Consider the following 15,803-nt stretch of genomic DNA (forward strand, 5'->3'; position numbering starts at 1 on the left):
GAAAGAAGCCAGACATAAGAATGCGGAGTCTACCTGATTCATTGTAGAAGTTTAAAAACAAATGACAGTAGATATAGTGAAAGAGTTCAGAACAGTGGCTTACTTTGTGGGGGTATCAAATCAGAGGGAGCAGGAGGGAGCATGCATGGTGACAAAGGGGTGTAAACTTGTAAAAATCAACACACTGTACACTTAAGATTTGGGTACTTTACTGTATATAACTTATACCTTAATAGAATAGAAAGGAATAAAAAACGACTGAAAGAGTAAAAGATATTTAAGCGTCAAGCTAGAAATGATCCCAAATGATGTTTTCTTATGTATCTAGGAAGCTTACCATTCCAACAGGAAGCTCTGAATCACCACACCCCTATAGCTATCCAATTCGTATCCTTAAGAACAATACATAAATTTTCTTTTATCACTGTTTTTTTGTTCTTCCTATCATACTCAGGAAACTTTAAGTATGTTTCCCCATTGTCTGAGTTTTTGTTGGTACAATTATTTTTGAAATGGGAAATACGTTACATTTTCAGAAAACAAGGCAAAAATTTTTCTCTTTTCTTTCTGAAATGGAAGAGGTTGTTAAGAAAAGACTATTTAAAGGGAGTAGCTGAGAAAAAGCTAGCCCAGGGGTAGCCGAAATAGCTCAGTTGGGAGAGCGTTAGACTGAAGATCTAAAGGTCCCTGGTTCAATCCCGGGTTTCGGCACTTATTGGACACCCTTTTGTAACTGTGAACTAGGAGATACTGACCCAATACCAAGTGTCCGTCACCTTCAAATATATTGTCCCTAGTGCCATTTATACAGTGAGGAGTAACATACATTTACCCTTAATTTCCATGGCAAAAAGCAATTCTATGCCCATATGCATAAATTCTTCCACAGCTTCAAGTAATTCCTTGCGGTAAAGAAAACAAAAACATAAACCCCCAAAAAATACCCCACAAAACTTAGTGCTTTATTTAGTTTGCACCTAGATGTTATTAAAGGCATCTGTAAGAAGCAGGGCATAAGCACTTTCAATTCTCCACTTATTTACAGTAATTCTTTCGGTGTTCAAATTACTAAAACAAGCTCATTCCTTCGCGAAGTCTTTCTATATGAACATCAGGGATCTATACACAAACTGTGGGATGTACAAGGATCTTCAAAAGCCAGAATGTGGTTGATTTTGACAAGTACAGAGGACGTGTGACTGCAGAAGAGGTGTCAGATAGATGTCTTTTCTGTGATTTTTGAGCACCTTGAAGTCTTAGCTCTTGCAACCCAAGACAAGAGCTCTTGAAGACTAGAGGAATAAAACTTAGAAGACTCTGGCAGAACTTGAGCCAGTAACGGTTGAATATTTACCACTAGAAACCCACACTTCTCTCTTGCACCAGCGTCGGCCTAAAAATCAACAAAATCATCACTTGCTGATTCATTTAGCTTTAAATTAATATATTCGTTGAAAATTTAACTAGGGGTCAGTCAGCATGAAAGTTCGAAAAGTAGAAAAGAAATGATACAACCTCATGAAATGTAAAGGGACATTTCCCGAGGCTGCAGGAGATTCCTTCAACTTCACATGTTAAAAACTATAGCCTCACCAAGGACCAAAGAGCACATCTCACTTGTTCTATCCTCTCCGACCTAGTGCTTGGATCCTCTGCTTCTCAAAATGGAAGTTGAGTGATACAGAGAATGAACATTTGGGTGAAAATTTTAATACCGACTTGAAAAAATTAGGTCACTAAGTTGAAAGTCATTAAAGAGACGTTTGCTATTAGTGATCCAGTAGGGACATGCTTCTAAAAACCGGAGGCTCCCTTCATTCACGATTGAAAATCTCATAACAGTGCTTTCTCCACAAATAAACTAGACAGCCTCTGCATGAAAATTTCTCCGTGGATTTTCTAGTCCAAATAAGAAGAATTGAAATCGTGTAGTTTCCTCATGAAAGTCTATGAATGTGGTTTGAGGGAGCGGGGGAAAAGAAGTTCCTTTTATTTTTCAAACACAAAAAATGTAAACGAATTTACTTTCTTAAAAGAGAGTAACTTTCAGAGTAGCAGGTTAGTTCAGTTGGTTAGACCGTGGTGCTAATAACACCAAGAGCGCGGGTTTGATTCCCGTAGCGGCCAGTCGAGGTGTGGTTTTGACCTTCTGGTGCCTGCCGAGTAGGCACTTAGAATCCAAAGTACGTATTAACTCCGAAACGCTGCTGCTCAGAACAGGAAGTTCAGATATTGTCTTCTTTGTGAAACAAGAAAGCTATGTATTTTCGTTTCGCCTTGTTTGTTGTAGTTTTTCAAAGTAAAAGTAACTTTAAAAGTTCAAGTTTATTGAAGAAAATTGAAGGAGTAGTGTGGGAACGAGACGGTTGTGTTTTAGGGAAGGATTAAGGTTAAAAAGAGTTACGAAATGTGCCTGCTTAGTTTTTGTGAACCTTCAGGAGACAGTATTATTTTGGCGCTTTAAACGAGTTTCAATCGAGAAAAGAAAGCAAGCTCAGGGTGGCTAGAGACTGAGTTGTTTAGAGCGTGGTCCTAGTAGCAGCAAGACGCGGGGTGTGTTCCCATAACGTCTGTGCTTCGTTCTCTTTCCTTATCCCAGGCAGTTTCCAAGGTAAATGCCCGCTCCACGTGAGGTTGCACTTGGCTTTCATGGAAGATCTTCTCTCCCTTTAGCAGTAAAGAGCTGGGAACGGGATAAGAAGCTGTAAGACGCCAGTTCTCCTTTCAATCCGTTCACAGCCCAACAGACTTGGGCCCCCGGAGGCAGCGCGCTAGGTGGTTCCTTTCATTTCAGCCTCAGGGGCTCCTCATAGCGCACGTCGGCAACTTCGATAAATTTACCTGCGGTGCAGAGCGAGGATACAAGCTATACCTTCGGAAATCGAGCCACATATTAAGATGCTCTTTTGGTTTAGTTTGAGAAATGTTTCCCACCCCCACCCCCCCTCCCGCCTTGGCAGTGATTTCCCCCCAGCCTCTCTATTCTGTCTCCACACAGAGAAAAGAGGCAGGTCTGTTCTTTGGAGGGGCCGCTCCAAAGCTGCCTTCCCACGTCTTCCTTACACGCTCATCTTCTCCTGGGGTATTTACTTTAAAAAAATAATGGGGAGGGCACTCCTCTTGGTTCTTCTGTCCACTGAGGTCCGGTTTCCCAGCTCCTGCCTACTTCCAGAAGATGGTCAGTTACGGCTGGTGAGGGAGGGGGAAGAGGGGCATCCGCCGGGCTTCAGAACTGAACCCTAATGGGCCCAACTGAGTGAGGCAAGGAGCCTCTCGCATCCCGCGTCCACAACAGCCGAACCTTTCTTGACTCAACCTTTCCCCAGGAGATGTCCCTTTTCTTTTTGCTAGTACCCATGCGAGGAAAGAGCTGTGCAGGTAGTCCTCTGTGAGTGAGGACTCTTCCCAATGGGAAAAAATATTGATGGAGAAGATACTGCCAGGAAATTTTTTTTCGTTTATTTTTCTTTAAAGTTTCTTTGATTTAAAACCCTCCCTTCCAGTGGTCTTTTTCAGCCAATATCTTTTCTCAAGTTCAAGAAGTGATGAAAGGAAGAAAATTTTCAGGATGGTCCTCTGATGCTTCTGAAGTCTCTTTCAGACTCAACTGACAGAAGGTGAAGGATCACTTCCATGAAAATACTTTCGAAAGACTTTAAAAATTGTTTCAGTATCCTTTTGAAAAAAGTACCTAGGAAGATGAAGGAAAAACGGAGCTTACCGAGCCAACAAGGAGTCGAACCTAGAACCTTCTGATTGGTAGTCAGACGTGTTAACCATTGCACCACTGGCCTCTGCTGAACGAGTGTTCTCATATTCATATTTTCATTACCATCCACAGTTTATGCCAGCTAAAAGAATGATTGCTTTTTTTTTTTTAATTGAGTAAGAGGTTAAAACCAGAGACTGTATGGACTTTGGGAAAGCATGATTTCTTTTGTGCTTTGGTTGCATAACATAGATTTACATAAAATGTTTTCTTTGAAAACAATGGTTAATCTTCACTTATTCTCTGACTACGCAGTTGAAAACTTGTTTGGTGCTTAGTATGCAGCAGCTCTCGTTGCTTGAACAAATCTCTATGAATCTCTCCTCACTCTATTTCACATCCTTTCTTACCCAGCTTATATTACCGCCTGGTTTTGAGCTCTTCATTCCTTTTTTTTTTTCCTCAGAATATTCATCTGCCCTCAAAATGCAATAAGGAGACAAGAATTCAACAGAAATATACATTTTAAGAATCTCATTTGAAAAATAAACTTAGAAAACAGAATAGAATTGGCTTAAAAATGTACTTAGCTGTTCAAAGTAGGCAAAATAGCTGAAAATGCAAAAGTGCTTTAAGAGTGGTTTAGTACGTTAAGAAGGAGACCAAGTTTTTGAAATTCAAGGCAAAGTCAGAAGTTAAAATGTAATATATCCTCTCTGTGCCTCAATTTCCTCGTTTGTATAAAACGCTTGTCTTAAAGAGCGTGTAGCAAATATGATGGAATATTATCTTAAATTTTTATGGCTCTCACCAGCAGCCGCTGATATCAGGACAGACACTGAAGATTGCTGCCTGGGAATGCTTTAAAGAAGCATTCTTTATAACCGGCTCTCTACCATCACAAAGAGAAACGATTTTCCCAAATTCCAACGTCTCCTCTGTACAGTTTGCTGCTGTAATCTCTCTTAACAGATTTAATAACTTCATTTCATCGCAGCCAGTATTTTTGAGCGCGCTCTAAACCCGGTGAGGACAGTGGGGAGGCTGGGCTCAGGAGGCTCACAGAGCAATGAAAGGGATTGAAATCTGGCTGCTGCCCACGCTCTTTGAAAATTTGCGTTCTAAATCGGAACTGCAGCCTGAGGGATTTCTGTGAGGCGAGTAGGCACAGCAGTAAATTTTGCGGAAGCCACATCGAAAACGCTGTGAGCAGGATTTGAACCTGCGCGGGGAATCCCCATTGGATTTCGAGTCCAACGCCTTAACCACTCGGCCATCACAGCTCATCAGCAAGGTCTCTCTTCATCAGACTAAAGACAAGTATGTATTGTTTCCATGCAAAGTGGAAGAAGAGATAAGATCACGGACTTCTAAGTGTCCCCAAGAAAAACTTCTCCAACTCCAGGCTTGCTTATTTCACTCAGAGGCGATTTCGACTTTTCAGATATTTAGGCAAAAAAAAAAAAATGTTGGCAACATTTTTTAATACTTCAATTTTTCTTTCATTCCATGGATGTGGGGGAATTGTCTTGTTCTACCTATAAAATCTGAAAAACTTCTCACCACCCCAACTGCTACAGCCCTGCTCCAAGAAACCTTCATCTCTAACATGGAATGTTACACAAATCTCTTAGTAGGTTTCCCTTCTTCCACCTTTTTCATCCCTACAAAATATTCTATGAAAAGCAGTCTGAGAGATCTTTGTGAACCTAAAACACTTTATAGCACAGCTTTGCTCAAAACTGAACCGGCAACTCCTCATTTCATCAGAGTAGATGCCAAAGTCCTCACTGGGCCTACTGGATTGTCCGTGATCTCATTTCTCTGGTTGTACTCCTTCTTGCCTACTCTGCTGCCGTTAATACTGACCCTCTTGTTTTACATCGTATGCATCAGGCACATTGCTGTTTCAGGGCCTTTGCACTGACTGTTCCCCCTGCTGGTAATACTCTTGCTTTGATATATGTATGACTCAGCCCCTTATCTACTTCAGGTCTTTTCTCAAATATCACCTTATCAGTGGCCATAAGTATAAACTCCCCTCATTCCAATGCTTCTCCTCCCCTCATTCCAATGCTTCTCCTCCCCTTATTCCAATGCTTTTCCTCCCCTTTATTTTTTTTCCATATCACTTATGATCATTTGACACACTTTAAAACTAGCTTGTTTATTTTGTGTATTTTCTGTCTCCTCTATGAGAGTGCAAACTCCAATGAGGGCAGAGATTTTTGTCTGTTTACTGCTAGACTCCCAGTACCTAGAGGAATGTCTGGTACATTTATTGAATGGATGGCATTCAATAAATATTTGCTGAAAATGAATGAAATGGGTTTTAATATCCCATTTTGCAGATGAGGAAGTGAGATGCAGAGAGGTTATTAAGTTTCCCAGGATCACAACATAATAAAACCAAGACAGAAACCCAGCATTCAGATTTCCTTCCTAAAGATCTTTCTGCTCTTCCAGAGATGCCTTAAGGGTTAGGGATGAAGTTGGGGGGAGAGGATAGGGAAGCAGTGTTGGCTGACTTGGAGAAAGAGGAAGAACTACAGAGGTTGGGATGGTTCAAAACAAACAGCTTCCTCCATGAGAACCATGTATTTGACTAGAACTTTTCTGATGCTCACATTCAAAGGCAGCAATCTATATAGTGTGTCTTAGGGAACACTGCCTCAACATCAGGACCATTGTTCATACCCATTCACTTAAATGAAAAAATTCAAGTCTCCTTTGGTTCTGAAATATTCATTTCCCTATTTCCTCCAGGGGAGCAATACCAATAACAAGCATAATGTTTGTGACAGTTATCTCTGGTTACTCTCCATATCCTCTGAGACTCTTCATATCTAGCTTTCTCTGCCTTCTCCCTAATCTGGTAAAATCACTTTCATATTCTATGCTCAGTATCACCATCTTAATATCCATGTCTTTCTGTAGGCCCACCCTTCTTCTAGAAAACTGCAATAATGTGGAACACTTCAGCCCCAGTCAGTCATGGATGCAAATACTGGCTCCAAATTTTACAACCTGGTGATCTTGAGCACTCCTCCGCGTCTGCATCTATAAAACAAGTAAATGATTGTCAATAATAACGACACCTACCCCCTTACACTTGCTTGTTAGTTTATATATGAAAAATCAAAAACTAATTGATTTAATAGCTGGTAACAAATGGTAGCTATTACTACTGTTCTACCTCTTTCTTTCCCATTTTTAGTTTCAACAACATAACATGGGGAGGGAGTCAGAATATGCCACCCCAAAATATATCACTTTGGCATAAGGATGGTTGAAGGCAACGGAGAAAAAGCAAACACAGGAAGGACTCTTAGCCCTCTTCCTCTCTGCCTAAAAGCAGGTCGTTAATTTCCCTTTGTGAAGATGTTCCCCTCCCCATCTCCTGTACCAGAAGGAGGAGAACAACCCTTATCACCAGAGATGGAAAGTCAACACCAAGATGACTGCACAACCAACCTTACTAAAATAACCCTTATCTTCTATTAGTTGCCCTATGTATTTACCTTCCCAGATTACTGCCTTTGGAAGCCCAAATCCCTCTTTTCTCTGTCTCTACTTCTCTATAATTTATTGCACTTTGTTAAAACAGTATAAAATCTTTGAGTCTAACTGCTTCTTTGGGTTTTCACTTCTATTCTGTGAAGTCTCTGTGCATGTAAAATTAAAATATTAACATCAATAGAATGTAAACGTTTTCTTTTAGTAATCTGTCCTTTGTCAGTTTAATTCATAGGTCCCAGCTACAGACCTAAGAAGGTAGGGAAAAAGTTTTTCCTCCCTTACACATGGCAGGTGCAAAGATCAGAGCTTTGCGACTTTGAAGAAAATACACCCACTTCCAATAGGATACTAAGGAATGAACAGGTAATGTGGAGCCAGGCGTACTCATGTTTGAGTCATAACACACACACTAGATCCACACTTAGGCCAGATAGGCAATCACTGCAAGACTCAGTATCTCAAATTACTGAGATAGTGAGTCTTGCAGTGAAATTAGGAAAAGAATACCTTCCTCAGAGAATCATGGTAAGGGTTCAATCTTAACACCAGTATCTACTGAGTGTCTATTTTGTATCAGGTATATGCAAGGCAGTGTGGATTCATTGATGAGCAAAACTAGACACTGCTCTTACCCTCATGCAATTTACTACATTCCAGTGAGAGAAACAGACATTAAGAAAGTTATCACATTGATAAATGTAAAATGTGCTGGGAAAGAGAATACATGATACTGTAATACAGGACGTTCACTTAGGGATTTTAAGGAAGTCTTCCCTGAGAAAGTAATAATCCAGCTGAGATCTAAGCACGAGCAAGAGATAACTAAGCAATGAGGCAAGCACAAAGTTCTTCAACTAGAGGGGACATCACGTGCAGAGAGACTGATTACCTGAAGACCCATGAGTATGGAACACAGACTGCAAGAGACAGTGAGCTGTGACATGAGGGTGGAGAAGTACTTAAGAGTTGGTATTTGGAGCAGTTATACGTAATGTGTCATACAATATGACATCTACAACGTGTACTGTGGTTCAGACTCTTAAAATGCTTGTTTCTGCCTCCTCTTGCCTTTATCTAGACAAAATATCCAGAATATGAGATCTGGTGTGACTTAACCTCTAAGGAAAAACCAGTTAAATTCCCTCAATAAGTTTGAAAGAATTCACCTCAAGGATCGTGAGAACCCTCCTAGAGGCTGGTAGGGGCAAAATCGGAGCCCCTGCTTCCCATTCGGAGATCTCAATCTCTGTCGCCCTTGTGTGGTCACTTCGTGCAGGCACGGATGTTAACTGAGTTGAACGCTTGCAAGACGAAATAATTTCCCTGAAGGTGGGTCTGGAAAGCGGAAGCACCCTCCTTCCTGTGTTATGTCCATTCCAAAAGAAAAAACTGTCCTCCTTAATGGTTTTTAGCAAAATATATCATAAAATATACACAAACAAGTCACCAAACTTCTCAACCCTTTCTTATTTCCGGGAAATCCCTCAAACTGCCCGAATACCTGATTTCAGAAATGGTAAGGATCCTTCCTTTCATCCGGGACGGTCTCCGCCTGAGCTGGATGCCAGATGCCGAGTTTTAGGAAAAAGTTGCGTTGATTTCGCTGAAGAAAAGGAATCAACGATAAGCGAGGGCCCCGAGTCCGCCCTGAGCCTGGGGGTGGCGTGGGGGGAGGGGGCGGATCCGGCATTTCCCCCTGCGGGGGGACACCCACTGGAGTTGAATAGCCTAACATCAAGCCCCGCCGAGAAGCAGACCCAGAGGATCTTCCTGGGGTGGTGGGAACGGAGGGGAAGGGGCGGTCCCGAAAATGCAGGGAAGAGTCGCCTTTCTCCAGTGCAGATACCCAGGGTGTTTTTGAGGGCAGGGGTCTTCTCTTACTCAAACCCCCCGCCCCTACTCCTCCCCACAACTCTTCTTCCCCATCTACGCCTGATGAGTTTTGGAACTACTGGATGGTATCAATAGGAATAAGCATAACTGGACAGTTGTGCGGTCGCTGCTCAGTTTCGAAGTGAAGCGCTTTTCTTCCTCTGAAGTTCAGGAGAAAGTCACTTTGCAGAAAACCCACACGTCCAAGGGAGCCAGTGTCTCCCGCGCAGCGCAGGCCGGGGTCTTGTGCAGCGGGTGTCTCCTCGGGTTGACACCATTCGGGCCTCTCGGCCCTTCCAGCGGGAGGACGCCGAGTGCAGGAGGAGAAAGAGCGGCCCGCGACCTGCGCGGGAGGGGCGGCGGGGAGACCCGGGCTTCAGCGCAGGTGGCGTCGGGACGGCTTTTCATTTTAAACCCCTGGACCTCAAAAGAAGCGCAAATGTCTGTGTATGTTTTGAAGTCTGGCACCACAAAAAGGAAGCACAGGTTTCGTGCCGAAACGGGAAACAATTCAGAAGTAACAGTAGGAGAAGCCAGACCTGTTTCCGCCCGGTTTCGGACCGGAGACCTACCGCGTAGACAGGCGAACGTGATAACCGCTACACTACGGAAAGTGGACACACATAACGAACATGTGAAGGTATTCCTTGATGCTCTAGGTCTCTGAAATTTTTCCACTTTTTTGAAATTAACAATATTATACATGAATAGAAATGCGTTTACCAAATATATCTACCACAATGTTCAGAAGAAATCTGTTCGAACAGCCAAAAAACTGGCATGCCCCTGAAGGCTTCCCAGAGAAAATGACACCAAATCTAAGACTTCATAGATGAAAAGAAGTATGATGGTTGTAGAGAGGTAGAAAGGGAATTTTGTTACTGGGAACTGAATGAAGTGGGAATAGTTCGTGGAGTGGAGCGGGGGTGGGAATCCAAGAATTTGAAGCAAGGCATGGAAAGAAATGAGACTTAAATGGAAATATATGAGCCAGATCAGAGGGAAGAGGGATGTGCCTTCCAAAGAGGGGAAGGTAGATTTCAATCTGAATATGATGAGAGATTGGAGACTAACCTATAATTCTTGGAGTATAGACGTTATCATTGAAGGTTTTTTTTTTTTAAATCAAAGCGTAGTTTACATACATTAAAATGCTCTAATCTTAAGGGTACTTATAGCTCAATGGGGAAAAAAATGTGACAACAACTCATTGATTCAATAAGTTCAGCAAATAACAACCAGGATAAACATAAAGAAAACTATAACTAGCCAAATTATGTTGAAATTCTTGAAAAACAAAGATAAAAACATCTTAAAAGAAGCTGAAGAGAAACGATACTACATGTTAGGTTAAACAAAGATTAAATGGAATAACAAATATTAATTCAAAGAAAGGTAGAAAAAGAGAAACAGAGAACAAGTAGGACAAATGGAAAAAAATTATGATGACCAACTTAAACCCAAATATAAATAATTGCATTTAATGTAAATGGAATAAACAATTAAAAGGCAGAAATTGGCAGGCTAAATAGTAAAATAAAACAAAGAAAAACAGGAGCCCTCTGTGTCCTGCTTACAAGACATACACTTGAAAAATAAGACAAAAGATTGAAAGTAAAGTGACAGGGAAAGATAAACCATGAAAACATCAACCATTAGAAAGCTGGTGTGGGTATACAATATGAGACAGAGTAGACATCAAAGTAAAAAGTCATACTAAAGATAAAGAGGAACATTTCATAATGATAAAATGATCAATTCAGCAAGAAGACATATCAATTCTTATATGAAGCAAAACTGAGAAAACTAAAACAAGAACTACAATAAGCACAATCATTGTTGGTGATTTTAACTGACAGAAAAGGGGAAATAAGTCGGGATAGAGAAGACGAACCATAGCTAGTAACCAATCAACTTGACCTAACAGACATTCAGACTACACGCAACTACTGCAGAATTCACATTATTCTCAAGTGCATATTAAAAATTCACCAAAACAAACAAGTGCCTTCAAACAAGTCTCAATAAATTTTAAAGGAATAAAACAATTTTTAAATGTTTTCTGACAATAACAGAAGTAAACTAGAAGTCAATAACAAAAAGATAATTAGAAAATTCTAATACTGGGAAACAAACATTACACTTCTGAATGAAGAATAAGTACAATGGAAACTAGAAAATACTTTGAACTGAAAGAATGAAAATACAACATGCAACTAAGCAGTGCTTAGAGGGAGATATATAGGTTTAAATGCATATATTAGAAAAAGAAGGAAGGTTTAAGATTGGGAAATTTTAAGGAGGAAATTATGTTTTATATTTTAAGCCAGAGATTTTTGTCTGCTGTGTTGAGAATGGCTTCAGATGGCCAGTCTTGGAGACAGGGAGAACAGGAAGAGGCTGTTGTAGATTGTGGTGAAGAAGAGATGTTGAAGATCCAAATAGGAACCAACAGATGAACAGAAGGGAAGGACATCTCACATATGCTGAAGGTAAAATCAGGAAGACTTTGAGATAATTTGATTGGTCGGGTAAGGCAGTGGGAGGAGTCAAGTTTTACCACAGATTTCCAGTGGGATTGATGATCAGTTGAGATCATGGTGTACTGTGCAAGTGGTACTCATGTGAAATGCAGGTGGCAATGGAAATATGAGTTTGATATTAGGGAGACACCTCTTTCAGACATGGATATTTTGAAAGATCAGCTCTAGGCAGGCAGCCAAGGAAGGGTCAGCTCCAGAGACTCCACAACAGAGACAAGATGTAAATGTCAGCCCTGGAGAGTGCTGAGTGCTTTCAAGTTTTCCATGTGTGATCGTGGTTTAGGTGCAAGGCTCAGAGAACTTTAAACTTAGCAATCTGTGGATGTTCAAGACTCCTAAGTTTGGTGTGCTGCTTATGGGGAATTGTAGACACAGAGAAGAAAGTATGGTAACAGGAAACAAGGACAGTTGAATCCAGAAGATCTCAGTTGAGTCTGCAGAGTAACAATGTTTGGAAGTAGTTTTCCATAGTGTAGTCGTTATCATATTCACTTCACACACCTAAGTGTGTGGGCACCAAGTGGAAACACTTCTTAATCATTTCTCTCCCCCCAACATTTTCCATCATCACCGTGCCTTACCTTCCACCTTTTTAAGGGACTTTCCATTCGAATCGGTTCACCAAACTTTATCCAGTGCCCAACACGAGAAATGAATAGCTGGCCATGAAGAAGAAAGAACCACACAGCTGGCCTAAGACAACGTCAGGCCTACACTGAGAGCACAAAAGAGGAGCTGTCCCTTTGAGGATCCCAAGCCAGGACACATTTAATGGGGGAGGAAGTTTGAATGAAGAATTGTTTAGGTCAAGAATGAAATAGCATTTCAGTTAGAGAGAAGTCCCTTTAACAAAGACACGATTGTGAATGTCCATGATTTGTTTAAAGCCGTTTTATAGAATAACGATAGTTTTATCATTTAGTACTATTAAGTAGTCAATATTTCTGGAGGTACAGAATATCACTGATTAGATTCAATTCCATTTTAAGGCGTTCTTTAAAATGTCAGTCTTCTGACACATTTGCATACCTGATGCTCAACAAAGGTGTAATTAATCTGTTGGCCCATGACAGTGAGAAGCAAGAAGGTACTTAGGGTGCAATCATTGCTTGTAGAATTCTGTGCACATTTCTAAGTATGGGGGAGTGGGCATTTGTAGAGTCTGACAAATTATTTTAAGATATATCTTAGAATGCCAAAAGAAACTGCAGATAAAACAGAAACACATTTGTTTTTAGGATTTGATGTGTTTTTCAGAACTTTTATGTAAAAATCTGTCTAGAAAAGAGGCTAAGACTTCAGACCTCAAAATGCTTTTTTCATCTGTCTCGAAACTCTTGTTAGATGCTTTATATGTTTTGTCACTAACCATTTTTCTCTTAAGATGGCATCATATTCTTCTCTTTTCAAAAATTTCAGTGATGTCCTAGAGTCCAGAATCACTTAAAAAGTAGAAACAGCTATTACAATACTCAATTTAAAGTTTAAATTAGGGGTTTTTAGCTCTTTAATTTTTTCCCCTTACCTTCCTCTATTCTTCCTTTAGAATAGAGGTAGGAGCAAAAATGCAAGGGAAAATTGCAGGTTTACTAGGAGAAATGGTGAGTAGCAAGAATGATTCAATGGTAGAGGATTTAAACTCACCCCCATTGACCATGGGTCTCTGTCTTCAGTGCACTATCCATTGTCCCTCAAAGGTACTTGATAAATACTTCTACTTATGACCTTGAAATTAGAAAAGCCATTAGCCATTTAATAGTTCATTGTAAAAAAAAACTGAGTGCCAACTCTATGCGAAGTGTGTCTGAGGTTGAAAAAATAATTAAACCTCTCAGTAATCAGGCAAATCCAAAGGATATCTGAAAGGGCATGTATTTAAAGCTGTTGAATCTCCATCACTTGATCAAACAGTTGGCTAAAGGGGCAAACCTCTGCTAGGCTAGGCTAGCTATCCACTGCTAATATCATGGTTCGGACAAATATTCAGAGTCCTTAAATTACTCTTAGTATGTATATTCGGAATGCTTCTCCGGTTATTATTCGACCTTCTACCTCTGTCCTCTTCTACAAGTAATCCGTTTTTCCCAAGCAAAGCTTAAGTCCTGAGTATTGGAAGATTCATCGGGTGTCAATTCAAGTTGGAATCACCCAGAGAAAAATACTTTTTTACCACATTAAATCACTCAGCAGGGTAGGAGTAGGCCCCGCTGGGATTCGAACCCAGGATTTCCTGTTTACTAGACAGGCGCTTTAACCAACTAAGCCACGGAGCCTCACTTGCTGTGGCATTTGGTTACATATCATTTGAACACAATTTTACACACCTCTGCTCTAATGAGTCTAGTAACTGGTTTACCAGGTGATTAAAAAATATATATATATTAAAAAAAAAGACACCTTGTCTCAGTCAAAACCAAGGAAAAAATGTTCTTTTGGAAGAATAAATACAGGGACTAGATTAAGATGACTATCTCCTCCTGGGAAATTGTTCCAGCGTGGACACCACTAGATTCACTAGACTATAAACTCTGGCAGCAGGGGTCAAAGACTTTTGTCCCAAGAGAAAAAATGAAATGGCTTTCTACTAACCAGCATTTTGTTCAAACCACACCTGCTCTCTTCTCTGTTAGTGTGTTGAGGCGTTACTGGTCAAAGATTAGCACATGTCTGACACATGGTTGCTGGAAGAACTGTGTTTGTTGCACCTGTCACATCATCCTCGGGATGGCAGCACTTATCTCTCCACTTCAGGAATGTTGACTTCTGATGGCTTACTACTGGGTTGGTCTCTGTGCCCTGTCCTCAAGGGAAAAAAGGCACCTTGCTCAAAGTTATACCTGCCCCTGGGTGCAGCTCAAATCCAGCCTCAGTTCAGAACATTACTGAAGGGCCATTTCAGGTTCAGATATCCCAGTGAGATCAGCTGAGGCCGCTGTTACAACAGCAAGTTCAACTTCTGCCTCCTCCCAATCCTACTTCCCTCACCCTCTCACTGCTGTTGATTCTAAGAGTGTTCCCAGTAAAACTCCTGCACACAAATCTCCATCTCAATGTCTATTTTCCAGGGAACTGACCTATGACCAAAAGCAAGTGACTGTGGCCTACTATCAAAGTAAGTCTGAATGTGGCCAGATTTTCAAAAATCACTTAACCATACCAAGTACCCTAGTAAAACAGGAATGATAGATAGTACTAATAATATTCTGCTCTACAAACTTTCAAAATTTTCACCACGGAACAAAACAAATGAAGACACCTGCAAGTTGATTTGGAAGATGTACAAATTTAGTGAAAGGTGCTAAAGAACCAGAAGAATCATTTACATTTATGATATTAAAAGCAAAGGATTGAAATGGAAAGTTAGAAAACAAATGGCAAATTTAGCTAGTCTAAGGATATGATTCTCATTTCTAGGGGGAAAAAAACCCCGTGAATACCAAATACTAAACACTTTATATACTAGCAGTGCATATCCGAAAGTAAACTATGTAATATATATAGATATACATGCACACATGTACTTATAAACGGCGGGAGAGAGCATAAAGAAGGCTTTTTACAATGTACACAAATCAATTAACTTCTGAAAAATACTACTACCCCTAACTTAACAGAAACAGTCGTGGTGGGAAGGAGGGAAGAAGTAGAACCCAGCAAAGAGAGCAGAGGGTGACTCAGGAATTAGCTGCTCTACTGGCCCCTCCCTGGGTTGACACATGCCCGCAGGTGGATCAGGGTGCACTTCGGCCTGGAAAGGGTGCATTTCTCAGTTATGCCTCTCGAAGGAGGTTTCCCGCCTCTTTCCACTGAGTTGCCCAACTGGGGCCTCGGCTTCTCCTTCCCTTTCAGATCCCAACGTTCCTCTCAGGTCCAGATAACTGACCTGATCCCTGACACGTCCTGGCTTCGACATCCCTTGTCTTTGGTTCTACCCAAGGACACGGCCGGTCAGATGCTCTTGAGAAGCCATCCGCAAGGTTCTTTCCCTCCCGCGGACCCCAGCCACTCAAGTGTTCGATGACCAGCACTGCAGCACAAAGGCCGTGACTCCCCCGCACGGAGAGGGAGACCCGAAAGCACAGCTGAGGACTCAGGGTCGCGGTGACCGCGGAAGGACCCCGGGGCCAGGCGGCCACAGGGTGCAGGTTCCCGCGTCCCGA

At 41.2% G+C, this 15,803-nt stretch overlaps 4 non-coding genes across 4 annotated transcripts; 1 reads left to right on the forward strand and 3 right to left on the reverse strand.

Moving 5' to 3' along the window:
• Positions 1-638: 638 nt before the first annotated feature.
• On the forward strand, positions 639-711 carry TRNAF-GAA (transfer RNA phenylalanine (anticodon GAA)). Its single transcript has one exon. It is a non-coding gene; the product is annotated as a tRNA-Phe (tRNA).
• A 3,010-nt stretch (positions 712-3,721) lies between these two features.
• Positions 3,722-3,794, reverse strand: TRNAG-ACC (transfer RNA glycine (anticodon ACC)). Its single transcript has one exon. It is a non-coding gene; the product is annotated as a tRNA-Gly (tRNA).
• A 1,116-nt stretch (positions 3,795-4,910) lies between these two features.
• Positions 4,911-4,992, reverse strand: TRNAS-CGA (transfer RNA serine (anticodon CGA)). Its single transcript has one exon. It is a non-coding gene; the product is annotated as a tRNA-Ser (tRNA).
• An 8,850-nt stretch (positions 4,993-13,842) lies between these two features.
• TRNAT-AGU (transfer RNA threonine (anticodon AGU)) lies at positions 13,843-13,916 on the reverse strand. Its single transcript has one exon. It is a non-coding gene; the product is annotated as a tRNA-Thr (tRNA).
• Between the last annotated feature and the right edge of the window lie 1,887 nt (positions 13,917-15,803).

The sequence above is a fragment of the Aethalodelphis obliquidens genome, unplaced genomic scaffold, assembly GCF_003676395.1.
Source record: "Aethalodelphis obliquidens isolate GAN/ISIS:26980383/991018 unplaced genomic scaffold, ASM367639v1 scaffold133, whole genome shotgun sequence".
NCBI classification, from domain to species: Eukaryota; Metazoa; Chordata; class Mammalia; order Artiodactyla; family Delphinidae; genus Aethalodelphis; species Aethalodelphis obliquidens.